The sequence below is a fragment of the Pelecanus crispus genome, chromosome 5, assembly GCF_030463565.1.
Source record: "Pelecanus crispus isolate bPelCri1 chromosome 5, bPelCri1.pri, whole genome shotgun sequence".
Classification (NCBI taxonomy): Eukaryota; Metazoa; Chordata; class Aves; order Pelecaniformes; family Pelecanidae; genus Pelecanus; species Pelecanus crispus.
In genome coordinates, this window is record NC_134647.1 from 34102943 (window position 1) to 34120605 (window position 17663).

A 17663-nucleotide genomic window follows, 5' to 3' on the forward strand; every position below is an offset into this window, starting at 1 on the left:
AAGGTGATCTACCTATTCCTTTTACTTTTTGCAGTCATCCATTGCCCATCTCCTTCTTGAAAATTAAAGTAAAATTGGGCACTGGTGATCATTTATTGTTTTAAGACAACATATATCTCCATGATTTAGGCAGCAGTCTTCTCTGTGGTTTAGGCGCTGATCGTAATTTTATGAAAGAACCAAGCAGAGGTGAGCTCTGCTGAAAACCTGAAGAGATTTAACACAAAGAGTTACTTTTCCGTTTTATGACAGGTCTTTATTATACTGATATTTCCCCTCATCTTATCCTCTGAAACCTACCGGAATTTTAAACTTTATTTCCACTTTTTTATTTAAGTGGACACCCACTTACACATCTTTAAAGCTATTTAAAGTTCAGATATTAAACATGAATAATTGCCTCCTGGTTTCAGTGCATGATGAAATAAAAACTGACAATGCATGTCTTCTGGTGACATTCACACCTGCATCTGTGGCAGAGACTTGTAATTTGATGAAAATTAACTTTAGTCTGGACTAGAAGGGCAAGGTTTAAAACAGCCTCATTATCATATTCTGCATCACTTTCCCTCCTTCTGATATACATGGGGCATGGGATGGTGGTGGGGAAAGGAGTGGGTGAATAGGTGAAGTCTGAGTGCTTTTCAGTCCTCTATTGGCTTGAAGCATCTCACTGAGTGCAAAAAAAAAAAAAAAAAGAAAAAAAAAGAAAAAGAAAATGGGTCTGAGCATCTTATCACGAAGTTCTTCAGAGAGGCAATAGGAAGACAGAAGCTCGCTGATCTCCATCATTCAAAAGCCTGAGTTTCTGTGTTATTTCCTGAAACGATTAGCAAAAAAAGTGCAACAACTCCTCCCTGAAGCTCCCTTAGCCTCTTTCTTGCAGGCTAAGCACTGCTTGCTGAAGAGATGCAAAAACTTGTACTTGGGAAGAAGTGCACCTGAGAAGTCCACCCTCAGTTTGTGGACAGTGCATGCAACAGAAAAAACAATAGTGAAATTAACTGTATAAATGATGTCATGAATTAGTCATGCCCTTTTGTGAATGTAGCTAAAACCTATGGGAGTTAAAGGATAGCTACCAAAGTAAAAAAGTATATTTTAATGAAATATAAATATTAGATGGAATTTTACATGGAAATACTCTGGAGTCTTACACATCATTTCCAGGGAACTAAAAGGCATATTTTTGAATCTCTTGAGGTGCCAGCTCATTAATTAGTATGGATATGAAAGATATATGCTTAGATGCGTCAGTCAAGCAATTATTGAGGAAGTATAATTTGAGAGTATAGTCTGGCAATTATAAGTTATTTTTATGCTCATTTATATTTGCTTCATTGACATTTTATTTAGCAGGATCTAAACAAGTAGAAGCAAAACCTGCTGGTGCCAAGAAGACCTGCTTTGGTGAGTGGCTTCCCATGCATCAGTTCTTGACTGGAGGCAAAGAAGGAGCGAGTGGCTCCTGAAGAAAGTCACTAAAGGGTTTGTTTGGGACCATGGCACATTCCCCTTGCAGAGCACTGGCAAGGCACAGACCTTGCTGCAAGACCTGATGCTCCACTGCTGTTGCCCAACTTCCAGATCTGCAGCTGGGAGTCTGGTGGGGCAGCTACCCTTTTCTGTCCTCATTCCTTGCCTGCTGCTTGTGCTGCTCAGCCAACCTCTGGTCTCAGGCAGACTGTGAGCAAAAAGGTGTTGAGGATGGTAGTGCTGCTGCCATGAGAAGATAATTCCTTTTCCTTAAAATTTCTTCCTCTGAGGTTTGGAAAACTATGAGTTCCCACATCCTCTAGCAGCCTCTCCTGCTTCCAGAAAGTCCATGTAACAGAGGCCGTGGAAGTCAGTCAAGTTCTACTCCCTAAATGCTCTTTACATAATAGCTATGTAAGAGCAGTATAAATGAGGTTTATGTCAAGGACTTAGTCTCTATTTCCATGCATAGTTTCCTATCTAAAGTGGCTAGTTTAGCTAAAACCCGAATAGGATAATTTCAGCCTATGAAACTTGTTAAGGCTAGAACAGTTAATTTTTTCATTGTTTGATATACATGATAAATGTCATGCCCACCTTACAGTTGTGCTTCATACCAGTTCCTTAGAAAGAGAAGTCAGAGTGGTTAATTTGCCTGTTTTTATTATTTGTTCACTGGACATGCTCCAATTTCCATCTAAATTGTTATTTTTTATATGACTGGACTTGAAGAACATTTGTTGAAATCATTTCCTTGCAGAGGATAAGTCCTTTCCCTACATGGACCTTTCACGCACCATCCATTGTAATGTGGATACGGGATGAAGGCATACTTTCACTCTCATTCTCATCAGGATCAGGTCCTCAGATAGAGACCCATGTGACAATGCCTACGTTTTCAGCGTTGATCAAGTGTGCTGCAAGCTCTGTCCCATTGGCGTGATTTTTCCTTTCAGTTTCTGATGTGATTTTTCAGTACTTTACATACCCACCCTTCAAAGCAAGGCTGCGCAGCGAAGTGTAGAAATGTGCATTCCTCAGAGCTCTTAATGTTTTTAGCATTTCGTATCGCTTACAACATGCAAGCTGAAGAGAGTCTGAAACCTCAAAGGCACCTTTTTAATTCAAAACCTTCTGGGAGGCAGTCTTTTTTTTGTGTGGCTTTGCCAGAAGAATTCAAATGACTTCTCCCATTGACTTCTTTCATTCACTCTGTGCATTTCTCTGCTCATTTGCTGCAGACCGATTTTGTGATCTCCATTTTTCCTTGATACTGACAAAAGGGGATCAAAAAGAGAGGCTTCACTGCAAAGCAGAGTCAAGCAATTTTGCATGGCACTTTCTATTTCATCACACCTGGCAGCCCAAGGCATCACAGTCAAACATGAGGCATCACCATTACCTACAACAAATGCAGTAAATGACTTAATTTTCTCTTTAAGCCTTCTCACTGTAAACTGTGGTGGTGTAGGATACATATCTTGTATGACTTATTACTGCAAAGTTGAGACTACTTCCCAGCTTGTTCTTCTAATAACCATTTTTTAAAAAAATCTCTACGTTTTACATATTCATTTGGAATTTGTCATTGTGTCTCCTCAAGGACAGAAAACGGAGCAGCATCTTTTGAAATTGTATGTCCACTGTTTGTTGTATTTGTGGCTGAGGAGAAAGGTACTCTGGTAGTTTTTGCCTGTAAACAGCTGAGAGTGCTTGGTGCTGGGGAGCGCATCCAACTATTTTCTGGTAAACTTATGGACTCAGATCTGTACTAAGCTTTCTTTCACAAATAGCTGAATAGTCTGACACTGTGAACATAGAAAAACAGAATTAGGTCTGGCAATGTTGTGAACTGAAACATCAGGAAAGGAAGTATTTTACCCCCGCTTTTCAGGAATATCACACTTCTTTTTCTGAGGTATGGACTAATTTGGGTCTTTCGTGTTAGACAAGCTTTTGTAGTGCTGCATTCAATTTGTAAATGGCTTGTAAGTGAGAAAGGCAATTCTATTCAGCCTGTGAGAACTTGGGCAATAGCAGCAGAATGCAGCAAGTCATTCACAGAGGAGAAACTCTGCTAGTCAGACCTCTCTGATGCATCTGTAACACAATTAAATCCCCATAATGACCTTCATTAGGCCCAGCATGTAAGTCAATACAAACAACTTTCAAGTCAATGAACATTTTCCCTCTAAAAAGTAACCTTTCAGTTGTATTGCTTTTGTACTGTTTTAGCCATATGCTAAATATTATAATGCCTCATTCTCATGTACCCTTCACATATTAAGGTGAAAACTCTGACCTAGTGCATTCTAATTACTTGGCTTATTAGCTTCACATTATATCAGTAATGGTGTGATAGCCAACATAATTACTAGGACTTGAAAAATTATACTTTGCTGTACTATTTCATGAACTGTGAGATGGTTCTCTCTTCTTATTAACTTTCTTATTTAATGGGTCGACCAGATTTTTCATCTACCTAGACCATTGATCAAACTGATACTTTTAGATTTCAGCTGCAATTGAGAAATTGCCCCTTAAAATGGTGAGAGATATGTTTTATGTAAGAAAATAGAGACATTTATTCTTCTTCATTGTTTCTTATTGACAGGCCACCACAATTAGGTACTTACTGCATGCTGTTTGAATGCCATTTTTAACTTATAAAGCTTCATGAAATTTAGACGTTTTTCTCAAGGAAATTATTTTGGTTCTTTTTTTCTTTTGTCAAATTACTATTTTTGTATTCACTAAAATGCTGGTTTACCTTTTTTGATTAAAAGCTTTTTTCACTTTCTGGAAGAAAATAGAACTTCCACACCTTTTGCTTGTTTAAATAAAATGCTAACTTCCAGTCAAAACCCAGCAGGATTGGCAGTTGTTCATCAGTTTAGTCTAGAAGTTAAGTCTGATTGAGAGTTGTTCTGATCCCAAATATTTTTAGTTTACAGTATGAAGATATGGAAGAGACTTTTTTTTTTTTTTTAAAAAAAAAAGGCTCCTACTGAATGGCATAACAAGATCCATGTAAGTAGTCACACATCAGCCCTTAGGTGGTGGTCATCTTTGATGAGGAAAATTGTAACAATGCTGAAATAGTAGACTTTCTGAAGCCATCAAGGCAAGAGATGGCTATTCTCCACACCTCAGAGTTGACTCAAAATGCCCTTCTTTCACTTCAGTGGACTTTGGATCAAGCCCTTGATACAAAGACATGGCTCTTTTCTCTTTTAATTACTATGTTACACCATCCTGAAAGATGAGCATGTGTGTTTTAGGCTTATTTAGTTGGAAAAGAAATGATGCTGACTCCTAATTGTTTTGTTGGTTTTTTTGGGTTTTGTTTTGGTGGGGTTTTTTTTAAATTTTCCCCTCTAGCTCTCTTTTTCTAAGCAGGGGGAAAAGAAAAAATCTTCTTTCATAGCTGCGCAAATGAAAGGGAGAGTTGTTGGGAGAGACACTGCCACAGAACTTTAAAGTTCACTGTGAGAAATTCACTGAAGGGATAAATCCCTTCAGAGCTCATCCATCTGACCAGGAGACAAAGTGGAGCTGTGCATCATCACCCATTAACAAAATCTGTTCTCCCTGTGCAGCTGTGCAATCAAAACCATCTCCCAATTTCACAATTGCATCTTTAAGCCAAAAGGAGATGGTGTAAAAATGGCTAGTGATTGTTTAATAAATAATAGGAAATTACTTTTTTAATGTAGCGGAGAGCACCTGAAAATGTATTCTTCCTGCAAGATTTTGATGGGGTGCTACTTAATTCTATTGTGCTTGGTGCAATCAGTTTAATAGTTCTGATTTTCCTTGACCTCTCTGCATGAGGAACGTTATTATAAAAGGAAGTATATAAAAAACTCCTAAATGTAATAGCAGAGACAAAAAAGGTAGGGAGCAGTTTGGGCTTGAATGTGAGGCACCAGTGTTAGTGCAGACCTCCAGGTGGCTTGACACTTGCCTGCTTGAGTGATCAGGGCTCAGTTCATACTGCATTTGAGATTAGTGGAGGTATTAAAGCCACAGCCCTTGATATTAAAGAGAGGGAAGCAAAGGCAGAGAAATTTCAGTCCCAAATTGGATAAATTTGCCAAGTCTCTGGCTGCAGTGCAACACTCATTTATTTGCAGGTGAATTTAATAGACAGGATGTTGAATGAGGAATTACTTCCCAGAGTGGTATATTGGGATTAGGTAGAATCTGCCTAAAGCCAGAACAATAGGTTGCTTTTGTGCTAATTTGTGCTTTAAAAATGATTAAATGCACCTGACTTTTTAGGTAATCTTATATATTTAAATTAATATGAAACTCAAACTGTGTTTTTGGAGTCCTTTCTTCACTAGCATATGCTTGTTACAATATGCATTGTATAATATATAACTATGTATCTTGTGGTTTCTTGATAATTTAAGCAAGAGAGGCTTTTAAATTAGCTATTAAATTACCATTCAGAGATCTGATCATCTTCTAATTTCCGTACAAAGTCCTCCACAGGGGATAAATCTAGTTTAAATGTTCTGTTCTTCCTATGATTTTATACCCTGGCTGTAAGATGATATAACATTCCTGCATTTCTAACTGAAATACATTACAACCACGTGAAAGGTTTTAGCTCAGTTTTGTCAAATAAGTCTATATTTCAATTGTAAATGTATCCAGAATTATGAAGAAAAGCATGCTTTCTGGTTTTGTTCAGTTCTCTTACCCTAGCCACAGGTCTGATATCTGAGTAATTCAGAAAAGCACAAATAGTGGTGGGTTTTTAAATACTTCTAAATACTAGTTGTCTCCCTGTGGTGGTGCAGCACCCACCCTGGGCCACTCTGAGATCCCAGAATAAGCCCTATTGGGCCGTTCCAACCCAAAGCATTCTATGATTCTATGGTTATCTTTGTCCTCAGTGCAGTGACTTGGGCATCAGGCACTCCCTGGCCACACCTGGGCCATCTGCTGCCTGATCTGTGTACCAGAGTGACTCGGCACGAGTTGTGGCCAGAATGTAAAATACTGACCAAAGCCAACCATCTCAAGATCCTATAAACAGTGATCCAAAAGGGAGACCTTTTGAGCTCTGCAGGACTGCAGTGGGCTGTGTGACCCAGTATCTCCCCCTGAGCTGGGACACCTCTCAGGGTAGATTTTGTGAGGATTGAAGGATAGGTCTGTCGACAATTTCATGAGGACTCAAAGGCCTGATTTCACAAGGTTCACTGACTATCCGCTGATGAACGCCAGCACATAAAAGTGAGTAGTTAATGAAACTCACAAAAAGGGAAATTTTAATCACAGGTTAACCTGTGTGTGCGCAATTTGATTCAGAACAGTTTGTGTGTGTGCGCGTGATTTGATTTAGAGCTGTTTGTTGGTCAGTCTGTCTGTCTGTGTGTGATTTGATTTAAACCCCATCTGTGTGTGCAACCCTGCTGTAAGTTTTGGGTGACCCTTGCCATTCTTGAGTCTTTAAACTAAGTCGCTATTTTGTTTGTAACAAATTCCATAGAATCACTCTATTAAATTGGCTGATGCTTAAGTGCTATTAAGAATTATACAACCTAAGTCTGTGATCTATCTCAAGACTAGTAATAAATCCTAAATTGCTGCTAAATCAAAGCTGTGTAAAAAAATCATATTCACGATGCCCCCCAAGTTCCCTTATTTACTAGCTGAATTGAAATTCTGCATTTTATTTCTTCTGACTTTTTAGGCCAGTATTTGCCAACTGCTTTTTTGGGTAGTGAAGTTGCAAAGAGTTTTCTCAGGTTGAAGCAGGGGGTGAATTTCTTTCCTGCTCTGCAGAAGATCTGAAACGCGTTCGGAGCTTTCCCCTTGCTCCTTGCTCACCATGTCAGGAGCTCTGCACCATGAGCTGCTGGTGCTACTGCAGCCTGGGAGCAACTGGGCTATGGCAGGTTTGGGAGGGATATTTGTTCAGCAGATGTAAACAGAAAAAATACAGCTCGAGGATAGTCAACAGATATTAGGATAGTAGTGTGGTACTCTGGGCTTCGTTTCCCCTTCCCTCCCTTCTTGGGTCTTCCTACCATTGCTGCCTTTCCAGCCGAACCCTATTAATGGCAGATCCAGTTTCCTGACTGTGGTCAGCAGGGCTCAGAAATATTTGCTGCATTAGTTGTTCCTCCCTTCTTCAGCATTATTGCACAAAATAGTGTCTGTTGTGACAAATAATGTCATGCCATCATGTGTGTCCACACTGCTGAAAACAGATAACCTGTGTCCACATGAGCTATGGGAAAACCTGAAGAATAAAAATGAGGATAGCCCAATTCTTATCTGTTTCACGAGTTTTGCCCTGCAAGGTGCTCTCAATCAATGTTATTTGAGTTCTACTTCCTTCTGCAAAGCCCCTTCTAGTAACTTTATGTTGATGACCGGGCCTTAGCTAGGACAGTCTTCTCCTTGATAAAATGAATATAAATAGAAAGTACAATAAAACAGATTTGGCCTAGCCTTTAATATTTAAATTAGTAATGGTGAAATCAGAAATACTATATCTGAAACCACACTAAACTCATGCCCTTCTTTTGCAGCCTTATTGAGTTCATTTAGTAAAAATAGGTATTTATGTTGCTGCTAAGTTTTTGAGCCTACAAGTGCAAACTTAACATGCAAGTTCAATATATGCTTTTTCTGGTTCCCATGGGTTTTCAAAACTTAATAATTCTTTTCACGATGCACGAACTATGGTCCAATACCTGTGGCTAGCATAGCAGAACTATCTCAAGGGATATGATAAAGTTATAGTTTTGATACTGTGTTCCATTGAGTATAAAACAGCATTCAAAATTGTTGGAACAAAATGCTTTTCAAATATGGTTTCTTTCCCTGGGTTTACTGCTCCCATTAACATGACCATTGACCATAGGCATGTGGTCTATTCTTTTTTCATTCCAGCAACACAAAAATATAATTCCACAGACCGCGAGCTGTGATCCACTGCTAGAGCAGGAGGATAAGGATGCCTTTGTCTATCTCTATAATGGACTAATCTATTCCTGGGCAGGTTCCAGAGTGTATTTCCAATAAATTCTCACTATCACAAATTGCCCAGACATATGTAACCCCAAAGGATACCATTAATTTTGCTTTGATACAGATTATAGCAGACTAATTATTTGTTCCTCTTGAGGTTCCCACAAATGGGGCGTAACTATATCCATTGTTAAAGGCTAGCATGTGCCTCTCTAAGAAAAGTATTTACCTCTCAAGGTTTCCTTTCCCCTTTTGTTCTTCTGTTGTCCTCTAACACTCTCAGAAGTTATTGTTATTGGGTACTAATTTAATAAAAACGCAGGAGATTCTGACTGAAATGATAACCACCAAAGCTATTCAATTGTTTTTCTGTGTAACAACTCTGAAATTCTGGTCACGGTAAAGTCAAAGGCAAAATTTCCTTGGCTTCTGTGGGGGACTGGAATTTCATCTAAGGTGAATATTGTTTTTGATTTAGACACAAATATCTTATAAGAGTTTCTGATTCACAAGTCTCGTCTAGCACAATACCACATTAAGCAAGCCAAGAAACTGTAATCTAAAGGATATTGTCAAGTGGAGGCTGAACGTATACTCATTTCACGTGCTGTATGCTAAATACAAATCTCTTTACCTTATATGTGATGTCTACCAGGAGATAATGTTATCAGTTATGTCGCATGTGCTGTAGAGATCATCACTTTCAAGGTAGAGGAGGACAGCAAAAGAAACAGCAATGTAGCAGGAATGAAAGTAGTAGCAGTAGAAGAGAAGAAAATCTGTGGTAGGGAATGCCTTTTAAGTGGTGTAGAGACAGTGCAAAAATACTTGAATTCTTTTTAACATAGCCCTCCCCATGAGCAGGATCCATCCTTTCTGACTGACTCTTCAAACAAAATATAGGCAAATAAATCCCAGTTTCAGTTTTTTATATCCTGTGTTTCCCTACATACCTATGTGAGAAAATGATCTAAATGCTCAAGCTGAAAACACCTAAGGCTTAGCCAGCTAGTTAGCTCTCAGTATTTCAGGAAACAGATGATAGAAATCTCTTTCGAATCCACGGTTTCCTTGTAGTAGGAAGAGCTATCTTAATGCTACATTTTAAAGAAGGACATAAAGCAAAGTAATATACATACGTGTGCGTGTGTGTGTATGTGAATGTATCTGCCTACCTATTTATATATTTGGATTATGTGTGGGAGAGGAGGAGTGGATTTTTCCTGTTCTAAGCAATTACTTACCCTATCAATATGTATTTCAGCACTTGCTTTTTTTCTCTCCATTAATTCAGACCTTGAATATACATGTTTATTTTTAAATAATTGCAAATTATCCATGAAATGTTAAATAGGATAATGAACTCATTAAGCATTAATCACGTAACATAGTTCAAGCATGAAAGCAGGCTATTCACACACATTTCTAGAGAGTTATCATGAAATGTAGAGCGATTTGCAGAAACCAGGAAGACCAGCGGTTAAGGTGGTTGCACAGGACCTGGGAGATGACAGTATATTTCATCATCCCACTGCAGACATTTCGGGTGCTGCTGCTAAAAGATCATGCCTCCCCTCACATCATTAGAAGAGTGATAAAACATCTCAGTGGGAGGGGAGGACAATAAGAACATGATGGGGCTTGGGGGATGTTAGGTGACACATCTAATGAAGGCCATTAACGTATCACAGTTAGATTCTCATGGAGCAAGAGAAAAGTCATTAGTCTTTTTGTGTGTCAGCTGGGAGAAAGAGTGTGGATCAAAGTCACTTTTCCTCCAGGAATTTGAATTCACACAGAAAAGAGATCTTAAATTTCTTTTGTCACCTATCCATGACACACAAGAGGAGCAGTTACAGAAGCAGTCATGTGTTTGAGAATATAGTCAAAATATAGCATTTTTGAAGCTAGGCATATTGGTTTAGGTTAAAATTGTTTAAGCCAAAAAGTCAGTGCAAATATTTTTTTAAAATCCATTCACTTTAAGTTTTGGATCCATAAATAGGTCTGGGAGAAAAATCTTGACAAAATAATGTTATTTCAGGTCAGGTGGAATGTTTTGTTTGATATGAAGCCTTTTGTGGTGAGAAGTATTATTTTGGTGAGAAGTATTAATAATAAGTGTGATTTAATCAAATTTTAAAAAATTGGTTAAGCTCTGTTGAAATTTAATTTGTATAATCCTATTGACAGAAAGTGTTAATTTCACCAGAAAGCCTATATATTTTTGGAATCCTATCACTGCAGACACTCATGCCAATAGCAAATACTTTGTTAATTCTTGCTTCTTTTTCAAAACTTATAAGGTTTTACTCAGCAATTTACTTTTTACTTGGCAGTCTTTGTGAATAAAAATATTATTTCAAACATTTGTACAAACTAAAACAATGATTTTATCAATTAGCTGCTTAACAACCATCCTAAAATAGTATATATTTTGAGTAGCTGTAAAGTAGTACCTTGCTATTAGATAATGGTTTTTTTCAGTATTTCATAAAATAAGGGAGTTAAATGGCAAGTCTCTTACCCTGACTTAAAATCTCAGATATCCTGAAGCCATACTTTCTGTTCTAAAAATTGTGATCTTGTTGCTGTATCCAACATCTGTGTCATGAAGTTGCATCAACCAGGGACAACCCCTGGCAACTTGGAAGGGTGCAGGGTTTGCACTTGCCTGTAGTTGTTCAAACCATGACAAACTGAGTCAATTTGTGAACACTGGAAACGAACCGTTATTGAATGAGGACAATAAATTCAATCATACCGACATGAGTGCATGGCATCCCACTGCTTAGGGAGATGTGCTGTAAATAGAGCTTCTTTAATTTTCTGAAATCTATGTATTCAGAAATACATGCAATTAATGAATATTTTTATTTTTGTGAAAGATGTGGCAGTGCTCGGGGATTATTTTTTATAAACAAGCAATAACAGCGGACTAAAAGGGCATTGCCATGGAATTCAGGTGGCTTAATCTCAATCTTGTGCCTCTCCAAATATGAGAGATGGTGAAATACAAATCCCTGACATATAAGAGAGAGCAGCAGGATTCAGAGTTGCACATCACTTCCAGCCTTGGGGATAACTTTAGGTGTCTCCTCTGTCCCAAACAGAAGCGTTGACATTAGCCAACATTCCAGCTTTATGGATGCTTTACCTTAGACACCTTGGGGACTGAACATGATCACACTGTCAGACAAGGTCCAATGCTCTCCTCTCACCATGCTGCTGCTGCTCTTGCTTTCTTGTCCTATGAATGTTTCAATTCAATCCTGCAGATCAACACACACCTAGTTTCAAATTCATAATTAATCCTATTGATCTCAATGATACTGCTCTCACCCACAGAAAAATTCAGCACCTTGCTGAATTATGGACTTTATGCCATTAATGGCATTAATGATATTGGATCAGAATCTCCAAGGCATCAATCCAGTAGAGGTTGATGCAGTTACCATAGCCTGCACTGAGCATTATGCAGTGGATATGCAATGCTCCAAACTCAAATCTCAATATGCAAAAAAGTACTGCTATTATGAGGCAGGAAAGAGTGTCAAGAACCAGCAGAAATGTTCTTAATGCAGAGTATTCACATGTTTCCTGTTGTACTGCACCATGTCAGTGAGATGCAAGCTATGACAGTAACACAGTTATTCATCCTCATTTGGCCTGTACGGACACTCATACCTCAAATAAAAAACAAGTCTGCTCCTTCCTCCTGAGGTTCAGCATACTTTCTGGCAATATATTTGGCACATGCCCGACAGACTTTAGCATTAAAGATGCTTTTTTATGGTTCCCAGTAGTCAAACAGTGTGAGAAAGATATTCAGTTATGATAAGCAGTGTTAATAACAATACATTTATATTCATAAGGCACCCAAATGTTAACTCTTAGCATAACTAAAATAAGAATTTAATTGGAAAAAATTAAGGAACTGGAGTCAAATTCTACAATTAGCCAGACACACACACACACAAAAGCTTAATCATTCACTCAAACTCCTCCTCCCATTGTGCCTTTTCACTTATTCTGAAAAAGTCACCAGAAGCCTGTATCAAAAGGAATAAGAAAAGAGACAGATTTTTACATCTAGGTACTCCTCCACAGATGAAATTAAATAAATGTTTGAAATTTTGTATATTGGGGAGTTCCAGAATAGAGGAACAATCCTACGTGATTTTAGAGAAACAGACTCATTAAACAACAATTCCATTAAAATGATTTCATAATTCTCTCATCATGCCTTAAACCTGTTTTAACATGTCAGGCAAAGCTTCATCATTGTGTGAATCACCTAGTGATGCAACATTAGGAAACTAAATTTTTCTTTTTTTCATCAGGTGGTAGAGCTGGGGGGAAAGGCTGTGGAGCGGAAGACGACCTGCATCACCAGAAAGCCTAGTTCTCTGACCCTTGTATACCCAGATGGGTACAACTAAGAGCACTCGCGAATCTCTACTAAGCTATTGAGGCTCCAAGAGGAAAGGAAAAATACATAAAAACACCCCTTTCTGTGCCAGAGAACACAATTCCCTTTGCAGTTGCTGAGTTACCCTCTTTACTATTTATCAATCAAATAGCGTTGTCCTTCTAACCAGTGACTAGGCATGCCAATCCAGACTGCAGGAAAGCTCTTTAAAATATGTTTGGCAAGCAGGTCGTTAGGTTTGTCTTCCATTGAAGGCAAGGAAAATATTGTTTTTCTTGTGCTCAGAGTGTGGGACAGTCCAGGTTTTCATTTTGTGTTCAGTTTGCTCTGCTCTGCTAAAGTTCTCAAAAAAAGTCCCTCATACATGAAGAGGCAGACACTTTATTGACTTGTATCATTCATCTTTTCTCTAATGCAAATTCACTAAAAAGAGAATGAAATAATAATTTCTTCTAAGAATTGCTGAGACAAGTTGCTGATTTTCTAAAACCCAAAATGAGCCTATTCAAAATGGGGCTCAGAATCTGGTGACACAGATATGCAGATGGCAAATTATTTGTAGTTGGTGGATTGTCTAACCCAATAGTTATGGGGAGGAACTAACCACAAAGAATAGATAGTATTTCTCAAGTAATTTTTTTTTTTTTTTCCCCCGGAGGAATTAAAACAGTTCTTCAAAAATATTGAAAAAATGTGAAAATAACAGTGGCCACAAAAAATTAAAACATGCTGTATAGGAACAGACTTGTTTTCTTAGGCCTCTCTTTCACAACCAAAGGGCTATCAGATGGCAATATTACCAACTGTAAATATGAGTAGCTTAGAATGACATCAGTCACTCAATCTGCTCACACAAAAATAACAAAACTGATTCCCTTCCATCTTGCCATCTTCCATTACTGTAGAACTGGAGCTGCATGCATTAAATATGTGTCTCTAATGACTGGCATAAAGAAGATTAGTATACCAGCTGAGATATTACTTGCTGGCATGGTCTTGTGTCCTTTATACCAAGAGAATGGTTTGCAACTGATAAAACACTTGCAAGAAAAGGGATAGCAGCCAGCCTGTCCCACCTTATTCTCTGTATGTTCCTGTAAATGGGCTGCCTTCACGTTTAAGTGCACTTATTTATCTGTACAAAGACTGCTTTTGGTCAGTCCCATCCTCACAGCCCATGACTCCAGAAGGAGCCAGAGGGAATGGCTCCTCTGGCTCCAGACACCCTCTAGCACTAGGAATAGCTCCTTCAAGAAGAGGCCAAAAGAAAGACATAGAGATATTTGCATTAGAAAACATTTAAAATGTTTCATTTGTCACACTTCCATTCTCTCCCCTCTCCGAATCTTGCCCATATCAATGACCAGCTCTTAGTGCCTGCACTCAGCTTTCTCATAAAATTGTCAACAAGACAACATCTGCATTTCCCTTTGTTTCTCCAAGTCAGTTATACTGATAATAGATCTGTCTGCCATCATCTCCAAAATTGACTAGGAAAAGAGATTACAGAGGCATCATTTAAATGATTGTTTCATGCAACAGATAGCCTATAATTTCCAAGAAAGGGTTGCCCTCAGATAGCCAATCTTTGAAGGAATGGATTTGAAACAAAAATAGACTGATTAATGAAAGTATAATCTTACTTGAGAAGGAAAGTGGGAGGAGGAAATCACAATCAACCCTAAAAGGAATCTTAAACTGTCTGGAATAAAATGATTTTGAATGAAAGACTCAAGCTGGTAAACATGCTGAAAAGGGCAGAGAGCAGAGCTCTACCTCTCATGGGAAGACAATTTGATGGGGGAGGTAAAGACTGGAAGCTGGTTTAGTCCACTTTAGTATTGCACACTTCAGGGATTTCAAAATATAAGTATGATCCTAACAATATAAATCCTGTACAAGACATCAGCATACGAAATTATCTTAGTAAGAGATTCACAGGTTTCAAATGGCAGCTCATCTTATTGGGGAGGCAACATTCAAAGCAGCACTTCAGCTCCCTGTTGCATCCACCGGGTGGGAAAATGAACAAGAATTAATATTATAGTGTTGCCACTTGTATCTCTGTAGTTAGGCTTGTATCAGCACATACTCTGTAAAACCAGTATTTTGAAGGGTTTTATTACCACAACATCAAAAAGTTGTTTTCAGGGCTATATTTAGTTCATACAGCCTCTGTGTGAAATCAGTCTTTATTTCACAACTTTGGATGATGCAAAACTGACTTCATTTTAGGCTATGGATGTAAATATTAAATAATTGGACATTTACAGGTTTTGGAGATTGCCACGTTACTCTAAATCAATATTGACTTAATAAATTAATTTGTACCATATTTAAGTTACTACCATGGCCTAAATCAATATTGATATAAATTAAACTGGCCAATATTTATATTACTATTATGCTCTGAATTCCAGCATTACTTAATCAATAAATAGGGTTGTAATTTGTGCCAGGTGGCAAAAGCACAGAGACAGTTTCTGGCCTAACCATTTTACTACACATACCAAAGAGTATTTACAAACCAGTGTATAGTTACTCAGCTGCTTAGCTGGGATGAATCAGTAGAACATTTTTAACACCAGTAGGAATTTGCTAGTTGCTACCAGATCACAGCACAAGCAGCTCTGCCACAGGTACTTGCTCTTACCCATCATCATTCAAGCAGGTATTGCCAAAGCCAAGACCAAGACATTGATCTCCTGACCAAAAAAAAAAAAAAAACCAGGCTTTTTTTCAATTTTCACATCCTTTCAAATGAGAATGGAAGCAGCAGAAATATATTTAGAATATGTAGAATAAGGAGCAAAGACATCATTTCCATGATTTATTTGCTCTGTAGCAGTACCTATGAGTACCATGACAGTCCTTGCCCCAAGCATTGAACAATTACAGGGCTGTTAATGCAAAATGCATCTAGTAGGTGACACAAGTCAGGTCTGTATGGGGAGTATACTGGATTGTAGCACCCCTCTTAAAATACTGTTAAAATACCTCTTAAAACATCCTTTGAGCTATAAGAAAAAGCAATACAATTCTCCCCCAAATCCTCCCCATTCACAGCATGCAGCCCTGGAAAGCGCACAAGAATAAAATTTGGGACTTGATCTGTTCAGCATTTTCCTAAAGCTAATACCAAATTGTTGTATGCCTCTTTGATGAGACTGATTACTATTTTATCATTTTTAAGCCACGTACTCTTTTATTTGTTAAACAACAACTACCCATATTCCTGCTTTTTAATTTTCCCTTTGACACTAGACCTTCATATTCCTGACTGTCTCTTTTCTGGAATGACCTTTCATAACTTTTATTACCTTGCTAAGAAAGGACATTCTTTCCCTTCAAATTTTCTGCAGACCGTCTTCATCCACATTTTTCAACCAGATTCATATAATCTTAGTAATGTATCAGTTGTTCACCTGCAAGTCTGACAGCCTGTGAATTTATTGGGCCCATAGTCTGGTCTATCACTGGCAGAAAAAAAGATGTGAAAACGATTTGCACAATTTAATACACGGCACATTCAATTCTATGTTTGATAACAAGCAGTGGTTTCTAACACTCATCAGGGGGAAAGATGCCAAGATCTAGGAATGCTCTTTTGGGCACAGTGAGGGACATTGAGCATTTTGCTCCAGTCCCGTATCTGCGTCAGGGATCATTTGTATCTGGTGAATAAGCCGCTGCAAAGTCATTGAAGAGTCACCTTAATCACACGTTCAGCTGGCCATAGTCCTGCGGATATTTGGGAATTCACTGAAACATTTTCTATGGACTCCCACTGCTATTACTAAAGAGTTGCACTGCTGGCAGTGTCCAGCTGATGCTGCATGCCAAGAGACACGCCTGCTCTCTGCCAAGGGTGAACTATTTAGTTTCCGGCTATGAAAATTTCTTGGCCCACCCTTTCTGTAAAGATGTCTTTTCTTGTTACTTTTAGTTTACTGCAAGAGCTTAAAGTCTTGCTTAGTACTCACTTTTTTCATCTCCTTTATTGGCCAAGGGGCCAAGCCTGATAAGAATGATTTTTGAAGAGATGCTTCTGTCATCCTAGCCACAGCCCCTGCCTGCTTAAATCACTGCAATTTAGACTTAGTATTTTTGACTCTGCATAGAGCCCTCCATTCTGAATTAGATCTTTCTCTCTTTTAAACATTTCCTAATACAAACTCAAAATTTCCTTCAGTGCTTTATTTTTGAAAGTATTCAGTTGTTGTTCTTCCTTCTCAGTAATGCCCTTTTTATCACACTTCCATCTAAAAAAAAGGTATGTTATGACGCTCTTCTGTATCTGAGCTTCATCTGGAGCTTGAATACCACCAGTAATTAAGAGCTGAAATTCTTATATTGGGATAAACAACAGATTGACTCTGTATCTTAGCCTTCATTTTTTCTCTTTCAGTCTCTGTCATATTTAACTGAAATTATTCATCTCTACCCTGAACTCTCAGATACACTTGTCCATGATTTTCTCATTGTCCATAATTTTAGCTTTCTTTTTCTTACCGTTTTCTCCAAGGGACTATGTCTTGCTTGTATTGCGTGTCTCTTACGATAGTCAAGTTACTTGCTTATCCAGCAAGCTGGTATAAACTATTTAAATTTAATGTGCATACTGGACAGCAATCATACCACTTTTTCCAGGGCAATATTAAAAAACACTAGGAAGAGCACTCCCTCACCTTAATCTCCCACTGTTCACCTAGGCAATGAATTTCAATTGTACACAATATTTTTGAACAATGTACACAAG